Source organism: Cyprinodon variegatus, unplaced genomic scaffold, assembly GCF_000732505.1.
Source record: "Cyprinodon variegatus isolate N-32 unplaced genomic scaffold, C_variegatus-1.0 Scaffold25, whole genome shotgun sequence".
NCBI classification, from domain to species: Eukaryota; Metazoa; Chordata; class Actinopteri; order Cyprinodontiformes; family Cyprinodontidae; genus Cyprinodon; species Cyprinodon variegatus.
In genome coordinates, this window is record NW_015150478.1 from 38,140 (window position 1) to 58,585 (window position 20,446).

General features: G+C 36.2%; 1 protein-coding gene across 2 annotated transcripts in view; it reads right to left on the bottom strand.

Moving 5' to 3' along the window:
• LOC107097359 (bromo adjacent homology domain-containing 1 protein-like) overlaps window positions 1-20,446 on the bottom strand; it is a 50,137-nt gene that overhangs the window by 20,131 nt on the left and 9,560 nt on the right. The window contains exon 1 of one of the 2 annotated variants that reach the window (XM_015394495.1): window positions 8,124-8,459. The exons of the other annotated variant lie outside the window; for it this stretch is intronic. The gene's annotated coding sequence lies outside the window, so the exon portion shown is untranslated. Of the gene's footprint in view, window positions 1-8,123; window positions 8,460-20,446 lie in introns of those variants that run through there. 2 annotated transcript variants of the gene reach the window in all.

A 20,446-nucleotide genomic window follows, 5' to 3' on the forward strand; every position in this document is an offset into this window, starting at 1 on the left:
TGAGGTTTGTTTTTATGTAATTATAAATAACAAATTCTAAGGCAACGCAAATATTAAGGTTAAGAGGCTGAGCTCGTAGATCATGATAAATAACATAGTTATGTATAATATATTACATTTCTGACTGTATATCCCTGTAATTATTACACACTGTAGCTTTAATTTGAGAACATAAATAAGATGACTTGCCAATAAAAAGGGTATTTTTACTACTAAAATCAGATAATTATATAATACGCACTTGAAATAAGACTATTTTAAATAAAATTATTTTAAATGTAAATTATCTTGTTCCATTGGCAAAGTGTCTTACTTACCTCCTCAATTCAAGAAAATTTTACTTATCTAAGAAAAAATTACTTATTTAGATTTCAATTTTTTGCAGTGTATTCAGCTCAGCCCGTTTCATCACACAGAGAAAGATCGAAAATCAGTGGTGAAAAAAGTCAAGGTTGTTAATGAGGAAATATAGAATTAGTCTGTGATGACATTAAAAGCAAAAACAAACAAAATAACTCAGAAGTCCATTAAATCAACAAAGAAATCCAACGTTAGACCTGTGCTTGAATGCACCATAGAAGTGCTGTATGGAAACGCATGACAAAAAAAAAAAGTTGTCTAAGATAATCGACGGATTTTACCAGAAACAGAACCAATGTTTGCTCATGTGTCTGATGGCTTGGATTTGGACTTTAATTAGTTATTTTTGTTTATATATATATATATATATATAGGTGATGTTTACTTGCATCTTGTGGTCGTTTCAGGTTAGTACCTAATGGGTATCAAAAAACTGACTGAAACCATTGGGGCAGCCCACCTTTCTTTTTCCATAGACAATGTGGCTAAAAAAAAAAACAAAAAAAACTGTGGTCACAAAACGAATGGAAAAAAAAAAGACTAGTAAAAAGTGAGTGTCCAAACACCACTGTGTCTTGGTGTTGCTTCTAAAACATTCCACATTGGAACATGGAGTTCAGCCCTTTAGTTCCACACTTCTGCATGTGTACTAATCAAAAACAAAGCTTTTTTGTTGAATATATGCCTGCCAAAACAAAAAGGCCAATAGTGACAATCTACAGTGTGAACAAATGCACTTCTTCATACTTATCTTTTCTAGCCTTTCATGGAATTTGTCATTAGTAACCAATAACCGTTTCTTCCAAAGTATAAATATGACATGTCATGGAGGCACATTTCTCTTAGTCATTATCACCCGTACTGGATAAAAACTTATCTATCTTAACAATATAACCAGTGGGCAGGATGAAAAGCAAGGTAAATGATCTCTAATGCTAACCTCTGGGGATGTCCAGCAAAAAGTGCTAACCATTAAATGGAATATTAACTGTGTTTAACAAAACATCCAATTCTAAATCAATTCCTATAATAATTCTTGATGATCAATATATTCTTATATGGGTTTTTTTCCCCACAGTTGTTACAGCCCCCATTGTCTGCTATTACTTTATCAATTGCTGCTGAATGTGAATATAAGACTAGAATCACTATCCTGCAAATGCAGTCAGTTAACGGGTAAAAAAAAATGTTTTTAATACCAGCCATCCAGTTTGAGATCAGAGAGGATTATTTCTAATGGACTGATTGCTGAAATTATTCATAAATGGGATCTACATGCCCACCAGTTGTGTGAACATAAAAGATTTAATTTACCCACAACTACATAAATAAATTAAGCTTGTTTGTTTTTTGTTTTGTTTTGCTGGAATACTTTTTAACTAAGAAATTATGCATGCAAGAGTGCATTTTCTGTGATTTACCCATCTTCACTAAAGGAGGCAATAAATGGTGCTGTCACTGCTTTTCTCAGCAGTGACACCAATCCAACCCTCTCTTCTTCTTAGACTCATTGTTTGAACTTTTTTTCTTTGCTTGGCTTTAAAATCTGCACCACGTAGCTTCTTCAAGACTCAAAACAGAGGCTCTAAAGACAATACTTCAAAATGCTTTGTGATGAGGAGGATGAAGACATCTGAGGCAACATCAGGGGAGCAACAATCTCGTCTGCTGAGTCAGGTCAGTTCGCATTTAAAAAAAGAAAAAGAAACTGGCAGACATTTAGACTCCACATCTGTCCATCATTGATTTCAGATTCACCTCCTCTGTTGGATTCATGACTCAGGGTGTCTAACTTGTGTAACCATGGTAACTGTTTATGCATAGTGCACAGATGTGCACCATTAAGAGAACAAAAAGGTGACAGGTTTCTGAGGTGACAAATGAAACTGAATCTGATATTGGTGTAAACTTGCATCTGCTGCACCTTGCTTTGTTTAAAATAGCAGTTAGGTGATAAAGGTTTTTGGTTTCTATGGTTTATATGTGTCATCTGACCTGAATATGACATTTGCACGTTAAGCCTCCACATTGCATAACAGAACTCAATTGCTTACTTGAGTGTGGATCTGCTAAATGAGTAAAACAGGAGATAGATAATGTAAAATCCCCATGACCTGAGGAACAGCTGTTTAACTTTTTTTCATGATGTCACAAATTTCAAGATTACAATTTTCAAATGGAAATTTGTGTTTAACTTACTTAGATACATCAGAGTATTGTTTTCCTTCACTGTCTCATGTTAAATAAGACCAAACCTTTTCTGTTTTAGATCAATTAGAATTTAATTATTTCTTTTCACCAAATGTCACATTTTTTTTTTAGTCAAATTATTTCAATTCAGAATTTACATATGATTAAATTGTTTAGCTAATAGATAATCTGATGACGATATAATTGCTTTGTAGGCTAAAGTTAATTAAATGCCACACCTGAAGGTTATAATGAGACAAACCTTCAAACAAACTGCTTTGTAATAAAGATAAGAGAAAAACATAAGGACCCCCATTCAGACCTCCTAATTTAAATTCCAGATACCTAAAAGTTCCTCCATCTGATCAAAATATAAACAGTATAGAAAGTTCCAGTCATTGTACTTTTCAGTAAGAACGGGAATTCTGTTCAGTGAGAAATGTTTTGTGAAATCCGAGTAACATCCCCAAAGAAAGAAATTAGTCTTGCACTGACATGGGCTGAAAGGCCCCTCAGGGATGAAGAAGCCACCATGCCAAATGCAACATAAGTCAGATTGTATTCAGGGATAAGATGTATTAGAGGAAAGGTGTTAACAAAACTGCTCTAAGTCAGGTTTGTATGCCACGTAATGCTCCAAAATTGCATCAGACTATTGTGAGAATCTTGGTGAAGGATACCAAACATGTCAAACCAGTGTATTACAGATTAAAAGGGAAATAAAGCAAAAGTGTGCTCATCCTGACTGACCGAAAAGGCTGAAATTGTATTTAGTCATTTCAAACGTGTATGAATAGATTGTTTTAACCACATTTGAGCTGATCAGTATCAGACATATACTTAATTTTTAACTGCTATGGAAAGCATTTTCTTAACTTAGTGAGAATAGAGTCCAACCGACTGGACAAATTATTAAAAGTATGAATATATCATAATATATAAAGTATGAATTCTTGACATTTGAAATGTGATATTCTAATAAATATTGCATTCAAGCAGTTGTTTGCGATTGCCCTGTAACACACTGAGAACTGTGGCCTCAGACTTAGTGAAGCTGACTCTCTTTCCAGCTGCTTTGCACCCCGCTGTGCGCTGCTTCAGCCCACCCCGAGAGTCAAAAGCACGTCTACAGAAAGATGGGTCCCTAAGGTAGCCAAACGGGGCTTCCTCCTCAACACAACCACCTTGATATCCTGTCCATAAATACCATGAAAAGGACAGCTGGCGGAGTGAATTACCCTAAATTCATCCCATTAGAATCCTGCTTCAAAGGAATTTTAATTAATATTTCCTTAAAAAGATTGAAGTATAAAATAAAGCATGAATGTTCTCTGGTAAGAGAGCAGAGCTGTCTCTTCTAGTTAGCCTTTTCAGTGGAAATCAATTAAATGAATAGATTTGCTGATAAAGATGGCTAACTGATCAATCAGAGCTCCCTTTGTTAGTCCCCAATCAACAAAAGAGAAAGAAACTGCAGAGGAGAAACCAGAGAGAATATATGGTGTATAGCAGCTAACAGTTCTGGTTAGAGGAGAGGAAAGGAGCAGACAGCTAGAGATCCATCTAATCTCTGACAGGGAGGACACAAATGTACTCAGTGTGGATTTCAGAAAGCAAGACAGCGATAAAAGCTCATGGTCACAGAGTTTTAATAACAGCCCGTTGTTGAGGCAGACGGCAATCAGGATAACAGGTCCTGGCCGAGCCTTGCAGGCCCCGTCCGGTGTATCTACGGGTTGCCGAGCAACGGGACGGAGAAGCATTTGTTTTAAAACAGCAAAACGGAGATCATCTGCATATATAAATAAGTGTCAAACAGATTACATTGTTGACTCACACCAGAAGGAACCACAGATGCGTTAGCGGCTCTGTACCCAACAAGAACTATGAAAGGTGGAGAAGTTTAAGCAGCTTCCAAACGATGAATCTCTAAAGCTAGACTCAGTCAGAGAAACGTTGCTCAAGGCAAACACAGGAAGGCACTTTTACTTATTTAAATATAGCAAAAACTGACTCAATTTTAAAAGATACTTTAATTAAATTCTCTCTCTTTTATAGATGGATGAAGATCTCCTCTGGCCAGCAGGTTGCCTATGTTATGTGTTAAAGCTCCGTTTTATTCTTTCCTCTTAAAAGAAACTAAGGAGGCTTTTGGAAAGGGTACTTGGTTAAAAATGTTATTTCATTTCAATGTATTTATATTTTTTACCACATATGTACACTTAGTTTTAAGTTTTTGTTTAGTTTATATTCATATTATACAAAAGAAGTCATAATTAAACATTGTTTTTTTTTTTACGTTATAACAAACTTCAAAATTATTTAACTGTTTTTTTGTGAAAACAAAAACCCAGTAGCATGTTATTGTTAGGTGGTAGGGTCAGGAGGGAATTGATATATGCCTTTTAAATATTTAAAAACAAATCATTTATAAAATATCATTATGAATCTTGCTTAAAGTGGGATTAAGCTATAAAACAATATCCTATTTCTAACATCTTGCTTTGTCCTGCTGCTCAATCAATCTGAAAAGGCGAAACCATTGCCTAAATCAAACCAAATAACACATAGGGATCTACGCTATTAAACACACTAGACAATGAGAGTATTATTCAGAGAGGCACTCTAGAGGACCATGGTAACTGTTGACAAAACAATACCAGTCCTGCGCACAACAAAGAGTCAAAAGAAATTCTTAAGTCTCGTCTGCATCAAGCCACATATGACAGAACGCTAATATGTAGAAGAAAGTGCTCTGCTTAGATGAAGACAAAATTAAACCCAATGACCTAAATTCCCTCGAAGACACCCATGGCAGTGGCAGCATTATGCTGTGGGAATGCAGTTATTAGCAAGAACAGAGAAGCTGGGCAAAGTTGATGTGAAATATGAAAGTCTAGAAAACCTTTTTTTAGGCTCTAAAAACCCTGAAACGGGTAGAAGTTCACCTTTTAACAGTTTGGATCAGAGCGAGTTCATGTGTACCTGTGGTCGAGTCCAAGTTCAGATTAAATTCCAGTTAAGAATCAGCATCATTTTCCTGAGTCATTTTCACACATTGCAAGATCAAACTGAGGGAAACTTTTATTGCAAATGAAAAAACAGATTCAGAGTCATGTGCAAAGCTGGTAGACAATAGACTCTCCTTCAGGTACTGATTTTAAAGAGGCCTGGCTTTCAAGGATATTATTTGTAAAATATTTCAAGAACTATGCATATTTTCATTCCACTTCAGACCAATGATCTACTTGCTGTTGGTTTGTCTTTTAAATTGAATAAAACAAGATGTTTGTAGTTTTAATGTAACAAAGGCTTAAAAGCTACAGTATGATGGCTTTTTCTTTTGCTTTTCTTTTTACATCTAAACTCATTCCACTATTATCTTTCTGATAAAAAAAAAACAAAAAAACAACCCGACTGATAATGAATAGGGTAACACAAACTTGTTCATTTAAATTCCTTAAACAAACTACAATAAGCAACTTTAAAGAGCAGAATGCCATCAAGGGTTCACAGGCTAGGTTAAATACACAGTAATAAATCCTTAATGACAGAGCTGCTGTATTATGGGCTTTGTAGTTCTTTTTTTCCCCCCCTAAGCATAATAACACCAGACTGCGACTGTCATCATTACAAAGCAGAGAACAATTAAAGACCAGCAGTGCATTTCTGAAAGCAATGAAATGTTGCAGGACATCCCTATGTTTCATTTAAGGTTTAATATGGATAATATGACTTTTTAGTGCCTGTTTTAGAAAGGCTCTTTTAAAATGCAACTTTTCCCAGAATACACAAAAAGATTTTTAAAAATGAAACTCTGTGCTGTTTTCTATTACTATCTGAGATTTAGATCAGGATTACACCTCTATCCATTCCTACTGTTAAAGATCATTGTTTTGCAGATGACTGCTTGGGTCACGGACATATTGACAACTGTATGATTTATATCTTTGGAAAGGAAATCAGAAATCAAAGTTCATTAGAAGCTGAGCCAGGCCAAGCATGGAGAACTTACAGGTTGTTTTTTTCCCAGGCAGGGGATTCAAACCTTAAAACCACCATCCTGTGAGGTAACAGCCCTACAGGCGGATTTTTAAAGCCAGCCTGTAAATTACAGTATACCTTCACAGATGACAGGTTTCCCTTCCTCAAGGTGAAGCTAAAAGAAGTGAGGAAATATACCAGCAGAATAGTAAGTTATAAAGAAGAGCAAAGATAGATTACTACTTTTTTGAGTTCATTAAATGTTTTAGGAACTTTCTTTTACCTATATGTGCATCAAAAAGGCAAAATACATTCTAATTGGAAAAGACAAGATATCATGCTCTTTAAAGTAAGGCAGGTGTTTTTAGGGGCCTCTTACAACCAGAAAATGTCTAATAGTACTTTTTTTCCTTTTTAATAAGAGATGTGTACCCATTACTACCATCTGGGTGTTTTTAACCCTTTATAGGGAAAGATACCATTTATGATCATTTGCATACTCCTTATAAATGGAGTCCCCTCCATCCCTCAGTGAGGTCTAGAAGCACAAGACATATATCCAGCCATTCAGCAAAGATACGTCTACATGTTTGTACATCTTACTTTGGCATTTGACCAATTAGAAGAGCCCTTGAATGATATATTACCTGCTGTAAATTAGGTTTAAAAAAAAAAGTTAAGTCAATTAAATGATATAAAGCCAACTGAAAAGTTAAAAAGTTAAGTTAATAAGCCAGTTAACATAATATCTAGGTTTATAAACTGAAAAATGTAAGTACCAGTATCAGCATTAACCTCAAATGTTATGTTGTACCAAAAAAAAATGTTTCTTTATTCGGGCAAGTTGACATTTCTTATTACATTAATTTTTGTCATCAAATATCCATATTTTTTAATGTTACAAAGGTAATAAGGTCTTGTCCTGGATTCCAATAACCCTATTTGCTTGAAATTTTGATTTTCAAAGTGTTTCACTGAGTGCCCTATAAAGGGCACTTATTACAGATTCATCACAAAAAACAAATCAAAGAAAAATCACTTTTCCATAAACTAAACAAAAAGCTCGTCATCATTCAGAGGCTTATGAGTCAAAGATAATCAGCAGCCTGAATAATCCACCACCCTGTTACACCTGTATTACACCGCAACTACTCGCTTCTAACTGCAAGTTTGGGCAATCGCAGCAATCCCCCGCCACGCAGGAATAAAACAAACAATAAATAAACAATCAAGCGTCCAGGTGAGGCAGCCGGGCGCTCCTTACTTCATATTTTCGGGCTGAACCCGCAGCCTGGCGCACCGAGGAGGAAACATTAGGTCCGGGTTTGTCTCTGCAGCAGGTATCTGGATGGGCTACCGATGCACAAATCCACGCAATTACACCAAGAGTGTAGAAAAATGCAAAGGCAGGCCCAGGAATAGAGCAGGATGGAGTGGAAGTAGCCAGGCTCCAAATACGGGAGGAGAGGGGAGCGCTTCACCCGAAGGCATACCAACTAAAGGGCACACTCTCTCCTCTATAGATATGTTTTATTTATTATTTTTATTTAAACACACATGTTTTGCAGTCCGGGTTGTGTATTACTCACACGGTGGCTGGTCCTGGTGGAGCGCTGGGAGGCTCGCAGCGGTTCCTCCGTGTGTCGCTTCTGCTGCACGAAGCGGAAAAATGGGCTCCGCGCTCCGCTGCCGGAGCAACTTCACACATCCAGGAGCAGAGGAGGTGCTTTTTATTTCTTAGCGAGGCAGAGGCAAGGGGAGGGAGACTTAAAACATTAAAAAAATAATACTAATAAAAAAGCGTCGAGTGAATCCGCAGGGAAGGAGGGCGGCGAGACGGGGAGTCAGGACTGGTGCGCGAACTGGGAGAGCTGGGGAGGAGCGGAGCGGAGAGGACGGTCGGTGGCGCTGCCTCCCTCTCTCTCTCTGCTGTTCTGTTTCTGTGTGTTGGATGTTTGCTCTTCCTGGTTGGGCTTTTACTGAAACTTAACCGAAAAGGCAGAACTGGCTTCACGGATCCACAGCTGTTCCTCTGGCCAGGAGGTGCGGGGCGACGGGAAACCAAATATGTGGCCCCTGGCGGCCCCCCGCCTTAACTACCGCGATCAAACCACTTAGAGTCAACCAGAGTTCAAAACACATTTATACACTTTGATCAATAGAGTCCTATGCGATGAATATAAGATTTAAAAGCTTAATCCCACATTTCTCACGTTTAATGGTGATCCTGTTACACTACTGGATAAAATTACTAATAATAAACACATTCATATGAGAAAAAAAAAAGATTTCACTACTGCCTGTCCACATTTTATTATATCCTGCAAAACTAAAAAAAAAAAAAAAAAAATCAATACTTTATTGTGTTTATGTGGTGAAATAACTCGAAGGACTTCCTGAACTGCAATATTTATGTCAAGAACTGCAATTCTCCAAGCTCCAAGTGAGATACAATCCTTTTATAGAGATAGTAAAGGTATAAATCTAACTGGGGGAATTACATGATTATCCCCATCATTGCATCAATTTACATGTTTCCTGCACTAATCTAAATCTTATTGAGCTACAGGAAGGAAACATCAAAGTACATGCTGGTTTGTGTGATTTTATAAAGAAAGTGGAAGTAGTTATTAGTTTTATTGCATATGGTGAATAAGAAAAAAAATCATCTCACAATCATAGCATACATAGGGAAGGTTTTCAGATTCAGATCTCTGGCAAACAGATTATTCAAGCCTTTTTAAATAAATGGACAAAAAGCTGGAAAATTAAGTGAGGTACAGATTACTATTGATCATTACTTACAAAATGTTTGTAATTCTTATAATTTTGTTATTATAATTTCTTCCTAAAAGCTTCTTTCTAGATATTAACAGCTTGAAACAGAAATGAATGTGTCCAATCAGCTAATTACATTTTACACATCTATATAAAAAGAGACTGCAAAATTTCCTTTAATATGAATATTCTTTGGCAAGCAGTATGTGATCACATTACCATTTTATGTTTGTTTTAGGGATAACAATCCTCCCTTTTCTCCAAAATTGAATATTGCTCCAATCTTTCCTATTTTATGGTCAAACAATTTTCATTCATTTCTTTAAAAAAAATGAAACACAAATAAATTGTGTGTTTCCCAAAAGGCTGAATGTGTCAAATTACTTACAGTTACAAGTTTAAATGTTTCTTTTGTAAAATATTGACAATATTGTGTCTTCTTTGTATTTAAATAACTGGAAATGTAATGAATGTCACAGTCTTGGTTCTGTTACATTTTCTTTTGAGTATTCAGTTTTACTTTAAACCATGTTTTCTAGTTTTAGTGATTTAATTCCTATTTTGTTGTCTTTTCTGGTTATTTTTCAGGTTTTTATTTGTTGCCCTCTGCTGCCCTCTAGTGTTCTCCTTTTTCCCTAACTCCTTTCCAGTCTGCTCTGTTCACACCAGCTCCCAATCTGCTCGTTAGTCCTCTCTTTGTTCAGTCTCCCATAAATACACTCCTGGTGCAGTTCCTCAGCGCTGGTTCCTCGTCAAACTTCGACCTACACCGTCTTACAGTGTTTTTCCTTCCCATGATTGTTTTCACCTGATGTCCCATGGTTTCTGGTTTGTTTAACTTTTTTCTTGTTGGATTTTTAGATTCCTGCCTCAATTGTTTGTTTACCTCTCATTAAATCTACAAAAACTCACCTCTGTCTCACTGTCTCTGCATTTGGGTCCTCCAACCAAAACCAAATCCTGACAATGAAAATCTTTTAAGTAATGGAGCAGGCAGATTTCAGGGAGGTTTAGAGACATTAGGAAACCTTTGGAGAGTTGAACCATTGCTAGACGACAACCCTAAAATGGTCCACCATGTCTGGGATCTTTAATTACAAAAGGGAACCACCAATTGCTTTTCCTGGCCGATCATCTATCTCTAAAAAGCAAAACCATCAGGTGTTATAATGTCACAAAGCAACTTCAATGCTCCAACCACACTTTCCCATCTTATTATTTATATTTACTATATATTTAACAGCACATGAGGACGTGCTCTAAAATAAAAAAGGACATTTTAGAGCACATTTGTCAAACTCAAGCCCTGAAGGCCAAATCCAATCCATTACAGCAATTTGTGCCGTGCTCACCAGCCAAAAAAGGTATATCATGTCTACAAAGTCTACACAGTGGCTTAATGAGAAATACATAAGAATAAACATATAATTCCAGTGCTTTCTGCTGTTTCAAAACAACATAAAATCAAAATTAAATTTATACAGCTGCATCTGATGACGCCGAAGTGAGACCTGGGTTCCATCATTGACAGTCGCTCACTTTGATGGAGAAAGGTAACGTAGCAAACACTTAGTAAACTAGAACTTTGACATGCAAAAAATTTAAAAGGTGGTCAGTGTTTTATAAACTAAGATTTTACCAAATTATGACATTCTTTCTAAACAGATTTTAATGAATAGGTAAATGTGTAAAGAAAACACTGAGAATGACCATTTGAGCAGCAGTAAGGCAGTTTTCCCTTGTTTGCATGGCTGCAAAGTGTCAGCCAAAGGTCCTCCATGATTTAAAACAAACAGTTGTCATGGAGACGCCATGACCCATAGGTGCCACTCTTTAGTACTCTTCTCTAACAGAGTTTCATGTTCAAGCCCTCTTAAAATCCTGCTCCCAATGAGCAGTGATAAAATAAACTAAAATGGTCTCCATTTGTTTGTTTTTTGTTATAGTTTTACTTATTTATAAGTTATTTTTTATTTTCCTGACCAGTTTTAGTATCAAAACCCCTTTTTTATCAGACTTTTTCAGTCTATTGACTACAATTTTATTTCAGCAGGCTGCTCCCAAACATCACGACTCAGCTCCGGTCATTTAAAATAATATTTCATTTTAGCATAAAAAAAACTGCTAAGACAATAGTTTCACCACAGTTTTAGACAACAAAATGAAAACTACTTCCTCATTTTTTTTTTCTTTGTAGGCACTTCCTTATTAATAAAACTCCACATATGCAATTCTCATTAAGAAAGGTATGATTCTTTAATCACCAACATTTTCAGCAGTGGCAATAGAAACATAGATTAATAAACAAAAATTTGAAAAAAAATGGAAACTTAAATAGATTATGAATAGGGTTTCAGATGATTGTTTAGCTGCTCAGTGCCGTAGTGGCACTGCTGCCTTGCAGCAAGAAGGTTTCAGGTTCGATTCCCAGCCCGGGGTCTTTCTACATGAAGTTTGCATGTTCTCCCGGTGCATGTGTGGGTTCTCTCCTGGTACCCCAGCTTCCTCCCACAGTCCAAAAACATGACTGTCAGGCTAATTGGCTTCTCTAAAGTCTCCTTAGTTGTGAGTGTGTGCGTGAATGGTTGGTTGTTTGTTGTTGCGTTATTGTCTTGTCTTGTTTGTCTCCGTGTTGCCCTGCGATGGACTAGTGACCTGTCCAGGGTGTATCCCGCTTCTCGCCCATAGACAGCTAGAGATAGGCACCAGCACCCTTCGTGACCCCAGCTGGGATTAAGCGTGACGGAAAATGGATCGCCAATTGCTGCTCTAGTAATTTTTTCTTAACATGCTCTTATTCCCAGTAAATACGTTTCCCATATTACTGCAGTAATATCTATTTAATGATTCTTACATAATCAGTATCAATAGTTTCAGTTATCTTCATGTGTATGCCATGTTGCACCACAAAACTTTTATGTTTTTTCTTCTTGTAAAATATAACGGCATAGATTTGCATTTCGTATTCTATCCCGCCTGTAGATTGCTTCTGATTTACCTTTCATTCATGCCACAGGGGTGCTTAAAAAGCTTTTTTCCCTTCGGGAGAGTGTTATGTAAGCTAAAAGAATCATACCCTGCCATTAATGAATCAGCGTCTTTGCCACTTATTCCCAATGCCAGACCTTTTTCAAGAGTAGAAACGGATCAAATAATAATGATAAATGGGGGAAAAGCTGCACATACATGCTGCATGATCCTAAATATATACAGATCGAATCAATTCAAATTCAATTTCAAAAGTATAGGCTGATCCTTTAGTGCTGTGGGACAGCAGTCTGAGAGATCCTGTCTCTGTGCATCGTCAAACAACCAATATGTCAGAGTTTCACAGGAGCGGATCTAATCAGCTTCTTTATAACATATGAAGAGATAGAAACAAAAGTAGCAGGGTGGTTTGGATGTTAGAGCATGGCCTCACTGCCTCACTGTGTGGGAATCCATTTTATTAAACAGACTTTTCTATGGAAAACTATTTGTACCTTTGCTTTTAGTTCAAAATGTATAAAAATGAAAAAGCTATCAAACCAACCTGTTTCTATGGCCTCTGAACTTAATACCTGGTTGTTCCATCTACCATTAAGCATTTGCAAAAAAAAATAAAAAGGAAAATTATTTATATCCAATCACTTTGGAGAACTTTGCTGCACTCCTCTTAGTAAAAGGATCTTTAATTGATCAACTTTGGATGGCAGCAGCTTTTTAAAGGTCCGACTGGAACGCCATGTTTTTTAGGTTTAAATCTAGATTTGACTACGCCTCTCTAAATCCTTTTGCTTAGTTTTAATATTTTTATTTTGGGCTTTTTGACCTTTCTTTCGTGGACTTGATATATAACCCCAGTGTTTGAGCATAAGGTTATGAAGTACTGGCTTTTGGGTGGGTAGTAGTTTTAGACTGGAAACTCCCCCCATAGGAGCAATTTATGCAGAGTTTCTCAGGCTGAATCTGAATACATCAGACTGGTAAGGACTCTTTAGCCAAAGTGAATGTGGATAAGCAGCTGAAATTAGAAATGCTGTTTGATTAGGGCTGAAAGAGGAAGCAGGATCCTATCATAATGTAATCATCATGAAAAAAATACATTTTGTATTTACTCTTTTTTCTTATCAAAATTAGTTTGATGATCTGAAACATCTGATTGTTACTGAAAGCGAATGCTAGAATAAATCTCTAAGGGTGTATATATTTTTTCTGTATTACAAAAAAGCAGAAGAAAAAAGTATTTTTTAAACACATTACTAAAAGCAGCACTGCAATTCACAAGATGTTGATGCGGAATAAAATGTTGAAACTATGGAAACTTTCCACAATTTCCAGGAGAAATTGTAAGCAATCTCTGTGTGTAAATCCCTCCTCATCTGCTGAATAAATACAGAGATGCCTGCCAGTTCTTCAAAATGCCTCAGAAAACAAAGGAGAAAGCCAAAAAGGAACATTGCCTTTCTTTTTTGTCCAACTTTACCAGAAAGGCAACCCGAGTCCATCAGCAGGAATCAGCTGTTAGGAATCTTAAAACAATGTTCAGGCAGATATAAGCCATATTAAATCTCTGCTGAACAGCATCAACTAAGCTCGCCAAATGAATAAGATAAGAGAAAAACAGCCACACATTCAAGCACATTTTATTTAGTAACAAACATGCTCAGTCCTGAGCCAGAGGTCGAGCTTTTCCAGCTTCGCAACCAAAACACTTCATTACCTTTTCATTACAGCAGACACCCTCAGTTTGTCTCTGGATGGCGTCTTCCACCCAGATACTGAGCGAGGATTATTACCCCTGGTCCAATGCTGTAATGTTTCCAAACGGAAGGAATAAAACAGCATCTGATCCCCACTGCCTCAGCCTCACAGGTATTCCTTTATCCCCAACTGCCACGTGTCATAGATGTTCGTGCCTTCTATAAGGCCTGCACCATAGACTGCCACCACAATGCACCTGTGTGACATAGCATGAGGTTCACCACTGGTGAGACAACAAATCCTCTGGAGTCACAAACATATGAACCCTAAATAAAGTTTAATATTTTAGCTTTACCTTAATTGGACCATTTAGTCATTTGCAAAGCTTTTTATTGAGCTTTATTAGATTTCAAACCACACAATATAGTAATGAAAAAAATTTATTTATCTTATTTTGTTTTAGTCTCCTTTCTAGTGATGTTCAGTCAAGGGCTAAAAAAAATTAATCATATTAATCGATTTTTGAAATGATCATCAACTTACTAATCTATTAATATGTAAAAGACTGTAAAATATGCCTTAAGCTGACAGAGTAGAAATTATATCAAAATTGTAAAAAAAAATTATAAAATAAATAAATATATATATATATATATATATATATATATATATATATATATATATATATATATATATAAACATTTTGCAATTAAGATGAAAAAAAATATTTTCGTTTCCTTTGTAAGAAACTTCTTTTTTAAGAAACCTTTGGCTATAAGATTATTAGTTGATTAATTGGAAAAAATAATCGACAGATTAATCAATTTGCAAAATAATCATACAGCTCTAGTTCAGTCTATGCTTCCCATTCAATCATAAGTCAATCTGCTCCTTTGGATTGCACTTACAGATTTCTGTTGCAACCAAAAAAAATCCAGTTCATAAAAAAAAACAAAAAAAAAAAACTGAAAAATATTCTTTTATTTTGTTAGATCAAATTTAAATAATTGAACAGTGAAAACCTCCTTGCCTTCAGTGTGGCATGTTACATTTTGCCTTACGCTGTCCATTTTCACACTACATTTATGCATTAAAAAGATTAAAATATGTCATAAATTATTGTATATTTGCAATATAAGGGGATGTAGCAATGTCTCTGAGTGACAGCATCATCAGACGTGAGGCAAAGCTGTTCACTGCGTCTTCCATGTATTAGAATCCATGCATACCTTCAGAACTTTCCCAAATTCCTACCTCTCCTGATTTAGCATTTTCACTTGGAGTTATTTATTAAAGGGGTCAGTAAGAACAGGAGACTATCAGAGAGCGCAGACTTTACATGTAACCCAAACATAAATTTAATTCTCCAGAAATGTAAGTCTGCTGCCTGCTTGGTCTGCTTTTAGTACTCTCATCCATAGAAACGGCCCTCAGGACTTGCTCTGCAGTAACAGGCTGACCTCTCTGTACCAGCTACTGATATTTAGAGGCTCTGAAATGACCATTGTTTATGTTTTATTAGGGATATAATGGTGTTGTCACTGCAGGCGGAGACTGTCACTGGGGAGCAGAAGAGTGCTACAGATGGAAAACTTTGTCTCCCAACAGGAAGAGGACATGGTGAAAAGGTCAGCATGACAGCCCATTTTCTCTAATAAATTAGAGGCAAACAGGATCAAACTAAAGTAGCTGAACACAAACCATGATGTCCTGGGTTTTAGCCCTGCGTTTGGGTAAACACACACCCACTTTGACACAATCATGGAGCGGCAGCCCCAACAATCCAGGAACCTTTTAAACAACTACATTTTTTTTTTTGCTCTTTTAATTTTAGCACATACTGTAAATGAAATCAGATGTAGGGCTTGTATATTCAAATGGCAGTTTCCCAACATTTACCTGTAAATTTAAAGCAAAAATGTAGAACATGAGCACTATGACATACGTAATGTAATCTATATAAGTATGTATATTTTTTGTGTGCGTGAATATTGGATAAAAAGCAAGTTGAACAGGAAGATTACTCCATTTGAAGTTAATTTAACTGCAATTAGAGGGAGGGAAATAATTTTTCCCTTTTCGTACCTTTCAGAGAATTTACACTGCCGCACTGTGTAACTCCAAAACATCCTGCTTTCTCTTGCTATTGACAGATTTTACTTTGTATTTTCCCCTCAAATCAGACATGTTTTACTTTGTAACTGCATCCCTTTGCTGTCAGACCCATGGAATTGCTGCTGAACTAAATAAGACCTGAGGTCAACCTCAGTCAAAGCAACGCAAGCCCCCTTGCAGGAAAATCATGTCAATTGTGTTCATTCTTTATAAGCACTAAACGCCAAAAGTTTCTGTCGGACTCTACTCAAATTTGCAGACGGAATGTTCAGGGCTTAATAGTTAAGTTAGTTTAGCATCTAAAATCATTCATATTGGCGTGCTGATAAAAATACACTGCTTCTGTTAATATTACATCAATTGGTCTTTCTCATACCCATTGTTGACTATTGGTCACGGTTTCAGTAACATAACTTCAAACCTTTTCTTACATACTACACCACAAAATAAGTTAAAGAGGTATGATTCAGCCTGATATCAGTATAAGTCATTGCTTTCTCAAAGATGTATTATCAGTATCATATATATGTAAAAAATATTACAGTTGTATGGGGACATCCATATAATTTTGGCCACTCCACTAGGAGTTCCACACTCGCTTGCCTCCATTTTTTTGGACTGTTTACCAATTCTGCACAGGCACAGTTTTACCTTTATTCATGTGGTCTCTCTATGGAAAATATACACAGCAGGGCTTTATTTCCTAACAAAATGAGCAAAAACAAAGCGTGAAAAACTAAAATCACAAAAACTCAGCAGGATGTGGAATTTCTTTTTAGGAAAAAAAAAATCTTTGTAAGCAACCAAAAGTGAACAACATAAACACCATTAACCAAGCCATTTAATTTAATACAGCCACACCGAGATAATCTCATAAAGGCTCATCCCTATGTTTGAGACCATCAATGGAAAATCAGATTCAAATAACTCTGATGTATACACCAAGCCTTCAGGCACACAACTTTGTATAAATAACAAAGCAATATTTACAGTTTAAAATCATGCAATTAGAAGAAAAAACTGAATTAAGTATTCTGAAGTTCTGATACTGACAGAATCTATAAATCAAAGCTACAACTGAGTCAAAGAAAGACAGCTAGAGGGTTGCATCCATAAAATTAGACTCAAAATTAGTTTGAGTGATGGATACAGGTAGGTAATTCTATTGAAAAATGGCCAATCCACCTTTTTAGAGCAACTGATTAAACATAGTGGCGCAGGATGTTTCACCCAGACAAGACAGATTTCGCAAGGAGTATCAGTTCAAAGCTAGGAGTCTTACTTTAGTCTGTCACCGACTCTGATTAACATATTTCCCAGCAGTCAGAGCAGCTAATAGAGACAAAGTACACTGCGCTCCCCACAGCTGCTCAGCCTCTGTAGACATATGCTTTCCTCAAATCATTTTTTCTTTAAATCTGCTTGGAAAAAAAATCTTTGGATAAATGTTTGATATTCCACCATGGCTTATTTAAAACCGAATGACTATTTTATAATCGCAAAACTCCATGTCAAGCAAAATTACACAGTATGCCGCTAGGCTAGAAAATAAGATAATTAAAAAAATAAAAATCAGAACCTTTATAAGTTGCTTGAGGCTCCTTCCCTCCTTATTGTCCATTTTGGGTTGTAGTGTATACAAGTAGATATTAAAGCCTTTTCTGAAAGGTTTTTACCACACACCGTTGTGCAATCATCATGAAAACGGACATTGTCAACTTAGACGAGATCAGAAATCATTGGGAGAACGAACTTGGAACTAAAATCTCAGAAGACACTTTCAATGAGATTTAGTCTTGCACAAAACGTGCCACTGTTCACTCTTTTTACGTTTACGGTTGTGCATCTCTTGCACTGGAGTAAAGTAAGGATCTCTTCCATATACCCAAATATTGACAGCATTGTATCAGACGTCATATTAATGTTGCAGATTTGACTTATATGTTTTGATCTTGCCATATGTTGATAGGCCATTGGTCTGACAAATTTGATGTACTGTCAAAAGTCTTTGGAGTCACTTTACGGCCCTGTGCAATGATAGCATTATTTTGGTACCAAACAAGGAAGTAGATTTAACTAAGAAATAACAGAACGTTATAGCATTTGTTTCTTTGTTTCTCTGCCTGCATGAAGGCGGATTTTACTTCACTGGAAGTCAAGTGCGCCAGCTACTGTCGCTCAGTGGTTGAAAGATGTAAAGCTATTTTTGCACTTGAAAAAAAAAAAAACAATCTAATTTGCTATAAGGCACTCAGACTAATGTCAAATCTGTTTGGGAAACCTTTGTATCATACTTTAGTGGCCCCCAAGAACTCCCTCCAACATTGCAATAAATTGAAAGATTCTATGGTTTTAATTTAAAAGTGTGAGCATTCACAAAGACACACTTTGTTGGCCATGAACGCCTTAGAATGTAGATATAGCTATTCTTACTTTATTTAATCACCTACTGTTTTAATTTGTTTAATCTGATGCCTAACTACATTTAACAAACAAAAACTGAAGTCTAACGTTGGTACGGTTTCTTTTGTTTCATTGTTATTACTATTGTTAGTATTTTTGGGTCCAGTCAGGGCAGGGGGAGGGATGGGAGGGGGGTGGTTTTTGAGTAATGTTTTATAGTTTCCATCTCTGACTTCTCAATAAAAAGATTTATCAAAAATAAATAAATAAAGTAGATATTAAAGCCTAAGCAAACAAAAAAGATAGGGCTTTTTTCCCCCTTCTGCTCCAGGAAAGCAAGGATATTTGCAGAATAAAAAATAAAGACACAACCAGCCCCGATTCAAAGGTTTTAGAGAAGGATCATTAGCCAAGCAAACACAGTTTACCTCACCGACACATTTAAACCTGATCACAGGCATTAAAGTGTCAGAAGCCACCTAGACCTGCCGGAGCAATGAACACAACATCAGCATTCAGGGCAGAGATTAAATAATAAAGAGGCCATGCAAGGTTAATAAAAAAAAAATACAGCTAAAGTACGGTATCATCCTGTTAAAAACCTGACCAAAAGGCCAGCTGCCAACACTCGGAAGGTAAAAACAGGAGCCGTGAAACTGCTTCGACAGATCTAATTAGATTAAAGCATCCACCAGGAGAACAAATAAATAAAAACAATCTTTTCTTAATGAAATCGGGCAACCATGACAGTAGTCCTGCTCATGATCAGAAGGAGTTTCTGAACAAATCTGCTAAACGGAAGCAAACACATATAAAAGCTTGAAAATAACTGTGGTATATGAAAGATGCAAGAGTTACAAAGACTTAAAGGGCAAATAAAGGTGAAAGCAAATAAGATATGCTTCTTCTTAAGGTGCAAATAAAATTCCTTTAAAAATAAAAAAAAAAGGTAGAAACTTATCTTTTAAGAATCAATTACTAAAAAAAACAAAACCAAACAACCATAAAGTGATATTTTTCCAAAAACTGCTCTGCAGCTTTTTATTTCTAGTAGCTGCAATGTCTCTCAAGGGCAAACACGCTGATATTTCACCCCAAGTGTACATTTTATTTTGCCTTTTAACTGCTACTCTGTTGATTTTTGGGCTATAATCGCGCTGATAAATCTTTGGTGGAGTATCAGTTAAACACCGCAAAGGATTGCAAGACTTCAGCAAAGAAGCAGAAGCCCCTGTGAGCAATTCACCCAACTCAACTGCTTTCAATTTAAATAAGGGTCATAGAGGTATGAATATAGGTGAAAAAGAGCTGCTCCTTATAAGTATAAGAGCTAAAGATCTTCAAGAAGATATAAAAAATGATCAAACAGAAGCTGCAGAAACGGTGTGTTTAAAGATAACATTTTGAATATTGTCTTTGCTTTACCTTTCATGCAAAGACACGTGTTCAGCCTTTTTGTCATGGTTATCCTTCAACAAAATGTTTAGAAATTATCAGGTACAAAGCTGCACGAATAACGTTTAAAAGAAGCAAAAGTCAACAAGCATAGTGAATAATTTTTACTTTAAAAAAAACGAAGGACTAATAAAAAGCAAAAACATCTGTTTTGTATTAAAAGCAAAAACATTGGTTTTGTTTTTGTTGTTTTGTTACAGATTCAAAGCACCTTGGATGAAGTAGATGTGCTGAAGACTAACATCATTATATTCAGACAGAAGCAGGTGGTCTACTGTAAAACCTGTTGACGCTGTGACATGTCTGAAAAAGCTGACCCAATGGAAGCGGTGGGACGTAAACAACAGTAACAATTCTCCCTCAAACAACAGACTTTCTATATTGAGGCTCCTTGAAACATGTGGACGTTATATATTATACAGACATCATAGCTTTCCGTTTTTAAATAATTTTTGGTTTTCCTTTTCCTTTTAACTCG